Genomic DNA, 13,724 nt, shown 5'->3' on the forward strand with positions numbered 1-13,724 from the left:
GGAAATTGAGGCCAAAATAATTGTCACATGCTCAACATCACAGGGATTTGAACTTAAGTCTTCCTTACTTCTTTGCTTGTACCACCTAGTGGTCCTCTGGAAGCCTTTGTGGTCAGGGTGGAAGAGAGAGAACAAAGGCAGTGGAAAAATCATTTTCTCAGAGCTTTTTTAGCCCAGAAGACCTACAACATCGAGCAATGTTGCTCCAGTCTATTGAATTCTGGGATCTAGAGACTAGGAATGGAAAGGAGGCAGAGGACAAGGGGGAGGGGAGAGGAGATAATAGAAGAAAGATCTTCGGTTAAATAAGCAGGTTTCAGCCTTACTTTTATTTAAGCACTTTTTAACTCCTTGCAATCTGGCAAGGCATTAGCTGCTCCCAGTGCCCATTAATAGAGGCAATTAAATCAGTTCTCCCTGATGCATTCTGTCAAACCAACCCTCCATCTTTTTCACACATACTCTTTGTGCTTTTAATACCTTGAAAAACAATCCCCTTAATATCGTCTAAAACCCATTTTGGATTTCCACACTGTGTAAAATGTGCGTAAAAAGCCTCTTAACGGAATTGTTTTAAAATGACACTGTCAATGTATTTTTCATCATTTGTGTAATCATTATTACTCACTGTTGTTTATAATAACCCCAAAGGAGCTTGGAACAGAATTCTGTTTTCTTACCAAATTTTTTTTTAACCTTAACCTTCATCACCCATTTTGTTTGCTTATGTTTTTGTAGGGTTGTTCCTGAGAGATGTGACGGGCATTCATCTTTCTTAAAGAAAACAGCTCTGAACCATTTATTTTCATTGAGAAAATGAAAAAAAGGAATGGAAACTTTGCAGAGATAGGCACACTTTGTAGACACAGATCTCTCTCTCTCTCTCTCTCTCTCTCTCTCTCTCTCTCTCTCTCTCACACACACACACACACACACACACACATGCTACAGGACTATACTACTTACTCTAATGCATCTTTTATCCTTAGATTGCAAAGTGCTTCACAAATATTAACATATCACATTACTTCCCTGAGAAATAGGTCAATGAGATTAAACACATTTTACAGATGAGGAAACTGAAAGAGCTAGCTGCTTAGTGTTGAGGTGACTTGCCTAGGGCCAAGGGGAAGGTCAAAAGTTGAGCTGGGCCCAGAACTGGGTGGCCTTGCCTCCCTTAGCCTGTACTCAGACCAGCCATAAATCAGACAGAAATGGAGATATGGACTCAGCTACCATCAAAACTGTTATTTCACAATTTGGGTTTATTTTCTCCTGAAAGGTCGGAACAGATGAGTGAGCTTGTTCACAATAGGGTGTGTGTGTGTGTGTGTGTGTGTGTGTGTGTGTGTGAGAGAGAGAGAGAGAGAGAGAGAGAGAAAGAGACAGAGAGACAGACAGAGATAGAGAGACAGAGACAGAGAGATAGGGACAGAAAGAGGCAGAAACAGAAAGCGAGAGAAAGAAAAATACAAAGAAAGAGAGAGACAGAGAGAACCAAAGAGGGCCAGCCAAAGGGCTTTCTCCTTTCTCAGCTTTTTTTTTCTTTTTTACTGGTTAGTTCAGTTCCTACCGCCCAGCCCTTATTTATGTCCTGTTTCCTCCCAGAATGAAAGTGAAAGCAGGTTAGCTGGCTTTGGGAAGTACATAGAACATTCCTGCCCCAAAAATGCTTCCTCCTGAGTCCAACATCTAAGACAATTTTCAATTTGAAATACACCTTTTGTTACTTACCAGTAGATTCAATGCCAGAGGGAAGAATTATCCTCCCATTTGAGTAAAGTATTTGAGACAGCATTTCTCCCAGCCCGTTGACCTAGAGCTGGATTCGGAGTCAGAAAGAGCTGAATTCAAATTCTCATTCACCTGTAATATCATGGAAGTCATTTAATCTCTGCCATCCTTAATTTTCAATAAATAAGGACTAATAATAACATTGTTTTGAGGATCAAATGAGATAATATATACAAAATGCTGTATACACCTTAAAGGAATATATAAATACCCCTTTGTTTGGTAACGACAGCTGGGTGGCCCAGTAGATAGGAGTTTGGAGTCAAGAAAAGTCTTCTTTAGTTCAAATCTGACTTTAGAAACTTACTACCTGTGTGACCTTAGGCAAGTCACTTAACTCAGTTTCCTCCCCTTTAACCAGGGACCTAATCTACAAAAGGAGATTTTACTTCTTTTAAAGTCAGTGGGGGCTGTCATAGAAGAGAGAGCTTTGTGAATCGCTGAGAAGAAAACTTGCAATGAAAAAAAAAAATTCTTAACAGAGTCGTCCAAAAGAGAAATGGGCCTCAGAAGTTGTTGGATGCTTTTCCTGAAAGAGTCTTCAAGCAAAATCTGCCTTCATTTCATCTCCTTTGATTCATTTATTCACACTTTGTAATTTGACTTCATCACCTAAAATTCTTGCCTCCCAAAGTTTATCAGTGATCTCTCTCCCAAATCTTAAGCCCCTTTCTCACATTTCATCACGTTTGACTCCTCTGTTACATTTAATTTCATAGACCACCTCTTCTTCCGAACACGTTCTCCTCCCTGGGTTTCAAAGACACTGCTCTCTCTTAGTTCTCCTCTTATCTATCTGGCCAGTCCTCTACTTCCTTTGCCGGCTCATCATCCAAACCATATCCCCCAGTATGGGGTCAGGAACAACAAGGTGGTTCAATGGACAGAGCACTGGACCTGGAAGCAGGAAGCTTCATTTTCCAGTCTCAGATACCAGCCATGTGACCCTGGACAGGCCACTTAACCCTGTCTGCCTCAGTTTCCTCACCTATAAAATAATCTGGGAAGGAAATGGCAAACTACTCAAATATCTGCTAAGAAAATCCCAAATGAGATTATGAAGAATCGGACATGACTGAAATAACTGAACAACAACAAATATAGGGTATCTCAAGGCTCTGACCTGACCCTAGTGACTTTTCTCTATGTATCGTTTCACACCCTTCTCCCTATAAGATTAGTTAGCATGTTCAAGCCAATGACTCACAAATCTATAAGCTTAGTTCCAGTCTCTTCCCTGAACATTAGTTCTGCAGCTTCAATTCCTATTGGACATTTCAATGTGAATGTTGCAGAGAAATCTCAAACTCAAGATGTCCAAAACTGAGTTCATTATTTTCCACCCTCACCCCCAAACCTACTCTTAAAAAAACAAACAAACCAAAGAAAAGATCTTTCCCTTTTCTTCTGTTTAAGATAGCAGCATCCTTTCATCACCTGCCTCGAATCTCTTCTCCCTCCGATGCACCAAACAAATGGCTATATAGCCTTTATTTACAGTCTCTAGCAGAGGGGAATCTACCATCTCCCAAGGCAGCCCATGTTACTATTGGGCAGCTCTAATTACTGGTATGTTCTTCACAACAAATCTAAATCTTCCTCATGTGATGATATCAAACCAAAGCTTCTAGTTCCACCCTGTGGGCCCCAATCCCTCTTTCATGTAACAGATAAATACTTGAAGACAGACAGCGCTGAAGCTTCTTTTGAACCTTCTCTTCTCTGGGCCAAACATTCAATTACTTCAACAGATCCTTATTTTTTTCCCCAGATAATGGAAGTTAAATGATTTGCTCAGGGTCACACAGGCAGTAAGTGTCAAGTGTCTGAAACCAGATTGGAACTCAGGTCTCTTCAACTGATTCTTGTATTCAGCGTCTTAAGCTTCTTCTTCATTGTACTGGTTGCCTCCCTCTGGTTTTTCTCAAGCTGTTAGAGATGGCTGAATGGAATAGATATTAATTAGGGATGTGTGAAAAGGAAAGACAGAGAATAAAACAGCAGCAGCAGCAGCAGGTTCAAGCACGGATGGGAGAATTCCAACAACAGAAATACTGAACCATTACAGCTCTTGGGAACACAAAGTTGTCCACAGCTAACCATTTATTGTTGTTCATCCTTCCTTCTCAAATAGGACCCTGACATCAGGGAGGTGATGCTGTGACATGAAAGCAAATTGGATTTAAGTGAGAGAAGGCTGTGTAAGGTCACCAGTTTCATTTTCTCCTTCATGTAGGTCCAGTGGCCAGATATAGATCAGGATGACGGGAAATGGTGCTGGATGCATTGGGAGACCTCTGCTTTTTTAAGTTAAGGTCTTCAACAGGTCTCAGTTTGAATGAGGCAACACCCATTCGGTGTTAGAAACCAATTGATATCTAACAATTTAATCCACAGTGGGAACGTCTGAAGTACTTGCTACGTGAACTGTCTTAGTAGTCTCATCTCTTCACATTTTTGAAAATGAATTCTTGAGTTCAAAATCCTTCCTCAGTTTGACTGAGTTTCATCCAGATTTGCTTAGGCTTCAACTTTGCAGTTATTGATTATGATTCCTGCCTCACTCCAGCCTGAATGATTGACTTCCTAAATTCTAGACTAGCTTTGGCCAAAGAAACCTTTTTTCCCCTCCATCTACCAAGTCAGTCTGAAGGACTATCAGATGCACTGTTATTTTTTCTAAGTTACTAAATCCCTTACTGTAACATTCTCTCTAAAATGTAATATTCTCTGTTGAGGTTTTCTTGGGGTCTTTGGAAGCAGCTTTGGGTTCAGTTCAGTAATCACCACAAGTGCAGCCAGGGATTGAAGTCCAAATCCTTTACTGTCTCCTTCAAAGTCTTGTCTCTTTTACTTGGGGCTCGGCTAGTTTTCTGGAGGCCTTCTGGATCTTGGTTTCAGTGGAGAAGTGAAGGAGGACAGCTGCCACCACTTCTCTGGTCTTCCCTTGTTCTCATTCTGGCTGAGTTTGTCCAGAGCTTATATGGTCTCTTATCAAAGGTATGAATCTTGTAGAACTATAGTAAGTACTAAGTACAGGTACTGAACTAGAGAACCGTTAAGCACCATGGTAAATAACCATTGTCTCTATCAATTCCACTGACTTAGCATCTTGTTTCAAGTTCTGGCCCATAATACCTTACCTAGATGATAATTATTATTATGTTATAATAATAACTGGAACTTATACAACATCTAAGGTTTGCAAAACACTTTGCACACATATTTTACTCATAACAATCAAGCAATCCATATTTTGCTTTCTTGTTCTTCCTTTTCTTTGGGATATTTTTTGTTGCTGCCTCCTGCATGATATTGTGAACTTTGTCCATCGTTCTTCAATCACTCTGTCTACCATTTCTAATCCCTTAAGTCTACCCATCACCTTCACGTCACTTTCATAAGAGATGTTATAATCTGATGGTTTCCCCTATTTTCTTCAATTTAGTTATCTTGACAACTCTGCCCTGCTTCATTTAGTACTCCAGGGCCAAACTTGCCTATTATTCCAGTTATCTTTTGAATCCTATTTTAACACTCCAATCTCCTATGATGGATATGTCATCTTTTGGGGGGTATTATTTCTAGAAGCTGTGGGTCTTCATAGAATTGAGCAACTTTGGCCTCTTCAGCATCAGTGGTTAGAGCATTGAGTACTACTATGATATTGGTGGTTTGCTTTGGATTTGAAAAGATATCATTGTCATTTTTTAAAAATTATGCTCCATTATTCTATTGCTTTTCTCAGTCTTTTATAGACTATCAAGGCTACTCCATTTCTTCCCACAGATTCTTGCCCATAATAGTATATGTAATAATCACATCAATTAAATACATTCATTCCCATACATTTGAGTTTACTGACATCCAGGACACTAATGTTTAAACTTTCCATATGCTATCTGATACTTTCAACTTATCTTTGTTCATATATAATCCAGGTCCCTATGCAATATTGATCTTTGCCACATTGGACTTTCCTTTAGTCACTAGATGCATCTGTCCCTGAACTTGCTTTCAACTTTGACGCAGCAGTTCCACACTTACTGGAGCTACTGGTATTTCTCCTCAATTATTACTCAATAACATGATGGATACCTTCCAACCTGAGGAACTCTTCTTCCTGTTTCATTTCTTTTATCATTTCAGTACTGTCCTTGGGTTTTTCTTAGCAAAAACATTGGAGTAATTTCCCATTTCCTTCTCAATTTGAATCATCTTTTGTGGGAATTCTCCACTATGACCTTGCTGATTTGGGTAATCCTGTTAGGGCATAACTCATAGTTTGATTGAGCTATGTAAACCCCTCCACCACAAAAAGGCAGTGATCCAGGAAGGCTTATGTCTATATGTGTATCTGCACATATATACAAGTAGAGACATCATCTTGCTGACAAAGGTCCATTTAGTCAAAGCCATGGTTTTTCCAATAACAATGTATGATTGTGAGAGTGGGACTATAAAGAAAGCTGACGACCACAGAATCAATGTTTTCAAATCGTAGTGCTAGAGAAGACTTTTGAGAATCCCTTAGACAGCAAGCAAGGAGATCAGAAGAGTCAATACTTAAAGAAATTAATTCATACTACTCATTGGAAGGTCAAATATTGAAGCTGAAGCTTAAATATGATGGCCATATAATAAAAGTATGGGATTCATTGGAAAAGACCCTGATTTTGTGAAAGATTAAAGGCAAAAGAAAAAGGGGAAAGGCAGAGGATAAGATGGATAGATAATGTCATGGAAGAAAGAACCATGAACCTGGACAGACTTTGAGAGTAGAGGATAGATGGACATAGTGAACTATGTTCTATGGGGTCCTAAAAAATCAAACACACGTGAATGATCAATAAAGGTCACACTGTAAATATGCATCTGAAATGCAATTTGTAGAAGATATTTCTACCTACCTATTCATGGTTCTTCTTAGATAAACTATGCCCTCATTAAGAAGTATTCCATTTTCCTGTTCAATATTCTCACATTCTAGGCCCAGTAGTACTCTATCCACTGCACCATCTAGATTCCTCAAATAAAGCAGTGATAAAATGAATTTTCCAGTTAAGGAGCAAAGAGAAAGAAATGAAAAGAAGGATCCAGAAAAATGGTAAATTCGTGTAATTTCCTTTTTACAAACAAGAGCTAAAACTTCTGGTTTAATCCTTTTGACATATTCTTCCTGAAGCTCAGTTCTTTTCATTCCAATTGATCACTCCATCTCTCCTTTAAACCTTGCACTTGACACTTAAAAATTTAGCTCTGTAGCTTTTTTTTTTTGAGGCTAGAACACATTTTTTTTTAATTTTATAGTCAGTATTGGTTAATATGTTTTACTTACTTAAAACAACAACAAAGTTTACTTAACACACCCTGAAGTAAGAGCTAAGCCCATACAATGATAATTTAGTTTCTTTTAAGGTTTCAATATGAAAATCTTAAAAGGTCTTATTGGAGAGATGTCTCAGTTTTATAAAATGGCTATCATATTTTTAATTTATTGCTTTTAATTAGTTAATCAATTAATTTATTTTTAATACATATTGCTTCATAAATCATGTTGGGAGAGAAAAATGACAACAGAAGGAAAAGACCATGAGAGAGAGAGAGGAAAAAAAACAGAAAAGAAAGTGAACATAGCATATGTTGATTTGCATCCAATTCATAGTTCTTTTTTTGGAGGCATATGACATTTTTTATCCAAAGTTTATTGAGATTGCCTTGGTTTGGATCTTCTAAGGAATAAGGGCACCATCTATCTAGTCCATGAACCAACAATATTTTTTTTTGGTTTTGGGTTTTTTTTATCTCATTTTTTTAATTGAAGCTTTTTATTTTCAAAACATATGCAAAGATAATTTTTCAACATTGACCCTGGCAAAACCTTGTGTTCCAATTCCCCCCAACCTTTTCCTCACCCTCCCAGATGGCAAAAAGTCCAATATATGTTAAATGTGTTAAAAAAAATAAGTAAATCAAATATAGGCATAGATATTTATACAATTATCTTGCTGCACAAGAAAAAAATCTGATCAAAAAGGAAGAAAAATGAGAAAGAAAATAAAATCCAAGCAAACAACAACAAAAGAAGTATGTTGTGATCCACACTCAATTCCCAAAGTCCTCTCCCGTGTGTAGATGGCTCTCATCATCACAAGACCTTTGGAACTGGCCTGAATCATCTCGTTGTTGAGAAAAGCATGGACCAAAAATTGAATAGAGGGCATGTTCCTTGAGAGCAGTAGAGAGCTATTATTTCTTTTTGGTATTTGAATCTCTAACATTTAGCTCAATGCCTGACATGTAATAGATGCTTCTTAAATGCCTGTTGATTGAAGTTATTAATAAAAGTACAGAATGGCAGAGGACAGAAACAAGAATTAGAATGAAACTTGCAAAGAAGTGCATGTAGGGTTGATGTCCAGGGAACGTCTTAATAAGAGCTATCCAAAAATAGAATGGGTTGCCTTAAGAAGTGATAGATTTTCCTTCCTTGGAGAGCTTCAAGCAGAGAGTAGATGGCCATTTGTCAGGTATAATAAAGGGAAGAATCCGTGCATGTATTCATTGGATTACATGTCTACAGGGGTCTGTTCCAAATTGCATCAGTGATTCTCGGTGGGATGTCACCTATGTTCAAAACCAAGTGCCATGTCCTCATTAACAAAGAATATGAAGATGACCACATTCATAGTGCTAGAAGTTCTTCATCATTAAATCTCTTAATACAGAAGGGTTTAAGTGGTATTCTTACAAGGCAGTCGTAGGTGGAAATACTCATGCAAATACTGTGGGTGAACTGAGGGACCTTCAGTTTCATAAGTAATTTTGGGTTCAGAAAAAAAAAACTTATACAATTTCCCCCTATTATTTTCTATTTGAATTTTTAAAACTCTATTCATGCTTCACCAAGAATTTAACAAGCTTTTTTTATTGAGAATATGCCAGCACCTTTTTCTTTCACCCCATCAAAGTCCTCTTAGAAACAGGAAGCAGGTTTCTTCTTCACAAAGATGAACCTCGTTCAAAGGGGCTAGTTCATTTGGCTGGGGGTACGAAGGTTCCCCATCCTAACCCTGGCCACGTGACCTCTATCAGGACGGAAGAATATTGATGACAAGAGAGCTGAGGTTTGGAGAATTTCTGAAATGATTTGATTGATGCACATTTTGATTTAAGGAATTGCAATTGACTGGAGGATTTTCAAGTGGCATTTCCCAAGAAGTTGTGATGGTAATCTGTGGTAAACTGATTAGTGGTATTTACGTACTTCTGAGGGACCACAAAGTTATGCTGATGTGAAGGAGGTGCTTCCTATTAATCCAGGAACTCTTGTTTTCACATGTTCAGTAATACTAGGAATTTACTTTTTTTTTCTTTTTCTCTGTACTCACCATGAATTTTCTCTTCCTTCTGCAATTTGTTGTTGTGTTGAAAATATTTTTTTGACTCAATCCACCTACTCACCCTTGATCTTATGGTCTTTTCCATTCTCTACACGTTGAGAGTACGCACAAAGGAAGCCTACTATCGCAAATCAGCATCTTGAATTACGGTGTGATCAGAAGTGACATCATAATGTGGTTTCATCAGTGATATTAGAGAAGTTCAACTTATTTTTTCATTGTCTCAAGCGTCAAGAAGGCACATCCCTCCTTCCCCTTTGTTCCTCTACCCCCTCCCCAATTACCATCACCTCCCCACCCCCGACACCAAGCTCTAGTCAACAATTCCTCTCTAGGATCTCTTCTGTCTCTTTAGTACTCCTAGGCCATGGCTGGTATTCATGCGTCACTCTTTCTGCAGCGAAGAATCAAAAACAAAACAAAACAAAAGAAAAAAAAATGAGTACTATTGACCTGATAACTTTCTTTTCCCAGAACAAGGCTGGTAGAGAACATGAGAAAACCACAGATACTAGCACCGATGTAGCCTCATTTCCTGTGAATTCACAGGCTCTTGTTGTTGGGCTTCTTCACCAAATTATACAAAAACTCTCTTCTGAATTTTTTTTGTATTCAGTTTTACCCTAGGAGTAAGACTTACAGCAAATGGTCATGGACATTGATAATATTGTCAAATCAAAGGACCATTTGTCCAACTTTGGTCTTTCTGATTAAATAGACTTCAAACAACATGGGCACTCTGAGATATCTTCCTATCCCCCATACAATTCCTTTCTCTCCATTTTAAAACTGTTGATTAATTTTTTAAAAAATGGAACAAAGACTAGGAACACATGGGGAAAAAAACCATTTTCCTGAATCCATTCTAGTCTTTATCATTTTTCTGTTGGTGATATATCCTTAGTGGAGGTTTAGAATAGGAGAATACACCCAGTCTTATCTTCTCCTCTGCAATAATGATGAGATTGATTAATGCATACTAAGATCAATTCAAGAGAATCAGAAACATCACTGATCTAGGTAAATGTGATGTCACTAAGGGTCTCAGTTCTCTCACTTGTAAAATAGAGGGAATGGAATAGGCTGTACAATTTCAATAAGCATGCATTAAATAATAACTTTGGCCAAGATATATATGCTATTAAGTGCTAAGAGATTATCTCAAACGTTCCTCTCATCTTTCAGATTCAATTCTATGGCTGATCACAAATTCAGATGATTTTAAGCCTGATTGTTTAAGTCTGACTGTATTCTATACCTCTATACCTGCATCTATAGCTCACAATTTAAGTAAGATAAGGACAGGAAGAAAAATTTAAAACTTTGTCATTTCTTCTTATAACTTTAAAACAATATATAAATGCTGACCACTATTATTATCATTCTCATTATTATTAGTTGAGGAAAAGATAAAAAAACCCTGCTAAATAAGATTTGGAATTTCTCTGAATTTAATTTAGCAAGATCTTATCTTATCATATATTAGGCTTTTAAAAATTGTGTTTAATATTTTTAAATTATAGATTTTTCCAATCAACAAAAATCCCTGTCCCCCCTCCTCTTTCTTTCTGGCTTCCTTCTATTCTCCCCTCCTCAACATCCTCCTTAATCCAAATGAGAATGAGAAAAAGCAAAACCCCTATTATACATATGTATAATTAAGCATAACAAATTGCCTCATTGCTCATGTCCAAAAAGAGCTCATACATATTATAATATTACGCACAAAGGTATGCACATATGTGTATATATACATATATAGTGCATATATTGTTTATATACACATATGTATGTATGTACATACATATAAACTTGTTACCCACCTCCTCATAGAGAGATAAAGGATCCAGAATTTAGAATTGCAAAAACATATGTAATATTTTATGCTATATATGCATGACAATCTAATAAAACACCATATAGGTACTATAATATATATACATGTATGTATGCACACACATGAGCACATGTGTGTGTGTGTGTATGTGTGATTCTGAATTTTGGGTCCATCACCTCTATCATGAAGTAGATAAGTTCCATCATTAGTCTTCTGAAATCTGGTTAATCATTCAGGTTGGAGTTTCTAATTCTTGAAGAGATGCTTGTCTTAGCCATATTGTTGTCCTTGTAAAAGATATTCTCATAGTGCTGTTCACTTCACTCTGCATCAACTCACATAAGTTGTCCCAGGTTTCTCTGAAGCAATCTTCTTAATCATTTCTTAAGTTCTGTGTATTTCTGCAGAGAAAATCTGAGCTGGCCATCCCACTGCTTTCTTGGAGCGAGTGTTGTATTATTCTCGAGGAAAGCTCGGACTAACATCTGCAAGCTTTTCAGTTCTGGATCAGTGGTCTGATCCAGAAAAAAGGTCAGACTAATGCCTTCTTGATCTGAGCCTTCTTGGTAGCTGAACTAGTCTGAGTGACAGTAGATAACTTGATTCCATATGGCCGATAAATGTCCAAAATGGGATAGCCCAGTTCTTCCTAACTCCAAGAACAGCATACTATCCACTATGTCATTCTACCTCTAGTATAACAAGACCTTGCAAGTACTAGGCATTTAATAAGTGTTTGTTGACTAAAAGTCACCACTATTATAGGCTACTTAATGTAGGAAAGAAATAATAATATTTTAAATGTCTATTATGTGCCAAACACTGTGCTAAGTACTTCTGCAGTATCACCGTTTAATGAGAAAAATTCACCAAATCTCTCCGTATTTTATATAAAATAATATAATAATTTATAGACTATTACTTACAAATGCTACTATGTACACACACATATAGATATACATAGATACATCTATGGGATATATAATACATATATGTATATGTTTGTGTGTGTGCATATATGTGTGGATATGAGAGAGGGAGAAGGAAAAAGAAAAAGAGAGAAAGAGATACTCAATCTTCCTTGGGAGGTAGTAAGCTTCCTTTCAGTAGACATCCTCAAGTAAAAAGCAGTAATGATAATAGCTATTTATATGGCAGTTGACAGTTTGCAAAATGCATTTTTGAGTATTGGACAATGTGATCTTCACAATATCTCCTATCAGAAAGGAACTGTAGTTCTTTTAAAACTCATTTTACAGAAGAGCCACCTGAGGTTTATAGAGGTAACACGACTTATCTATGGTCACATAGTTTCTAAGTATTTGAGCCAAGATATAACTAGAACTCTTTCCTAACTTCCAACTCAGAGGCCTTTGTTGTAACACGTCAGGAATGTCCTTTTCCCTTGGGTTTTAAAGAATGCTATTCTCTGTTAGAGGTTACTATTTGTTTTAAAAAATGAATAGATAGATAAAATAAAACAAAATACACTCTGATGTTACCTTTCCCCAACTTCATCAAAAGGTTGAACATTTGAGAATCTTCTGGGAAATCATTCTGGAAAGATTGTTCTGTGGCCCTGCTATCATAGATTTAGATGTAGAAGGGACCTGAGAAGTTATCTCATGCAGTTCTTTCATTTTAAGGATAAGAGAATTGAGAGCTGAGAACATTGAATGAGATGTCCAAGATCATGTTTGGTCATTTTTCAATGATGTTCAGTGTTTCATTAACCCATTTATCTTTGGGTTGTATTTTTTTTGACAAAGATGCTAAAATGGTGTGCTATTTCCCAGCTCATTTTAGAGATGAGGAGCTGAGGTAGACAAGGTTAAGTGACTTGACAGCTAGTAAATATCTGAGGCCACTTTTGAACTCAGGAAGATGAGTCTTCCTCACTCCAAGTCAAATACTCTATTCACCAGCTGCACCAGGTTGTGTTGAAAGTTGTACAGCTTGTAAATGACCGAGCCACTCCTCAAATCCATATTCTCTGATTTCAACATTTCCATTGCACCACACTGCCAAGAAGATGAGTACAGACCCAAGCCAGAACTTAGCTTCTAGGAACTGATTCTTCTTGCCAAGATGGGAAGCTTAACAGGCAGATATAGCTCCTTAATGTGACCCAATTCACCAGCTTCATCCATCCCTCCTGATGCTTCTGTATCCCAGGGCTAAATTGCACTGTCTTGTGGGATCTAGTGGGGCAGAGGTTTTCCCAAGTGATACAAATAGGGAATGAAGTTGCAGCTTAGCCAATTTTTATTTTCCCCCACAAAATAAGTGTCCCATATTTTTAACTGGCCTAAAAACCTTGACGCTAAGAGGGCAGAGAATAGGCAGTGACTCACCTGAACTCTCCCCAAACCCCTCCAAATACCTTTAAATAATGTCATTAAAAATTCCTGCAGTGATAAAGCCCACAAAAGGACAGGGGTGAAATAATTTTTCAGTCAGAGACAACTTAGAAGGTCGGTAGAAAAGGTGGATCATGTCTGAGTGAGAGTAGAGCACAGTCCAGCACAGCCTTAACCTCAGCAAACCAGGAGCAGGCCTTGGGAGTCACTGGATTATCATCACTAGCAGCTGCTTCCAGAGTTCTCAGTCCACAGACCTTAAGGGGATTGAACAAGGTCAGGAGATTACAGGACTCTGTTTGCCACCAGGCGAGACTGTGTTGCTTTGCT

Source organism: Antechinus flavipes, chromosome 5 (assembly GCF_016432865.1).
Source record: "Antechinus flavipes isolate AdamAnt ecotype Samford, QLD, Australia chromosome 5, AdamAnt_v2, whole genome shotgun sequence".
Classification (NCBI taxonomy): domain Eukaryota; kingdom Metazoa; phylum Chordata; class Mammalia; order Dasyuromorphia; family Dasyuridae; genus Antechinus; species Antechinus flavipes.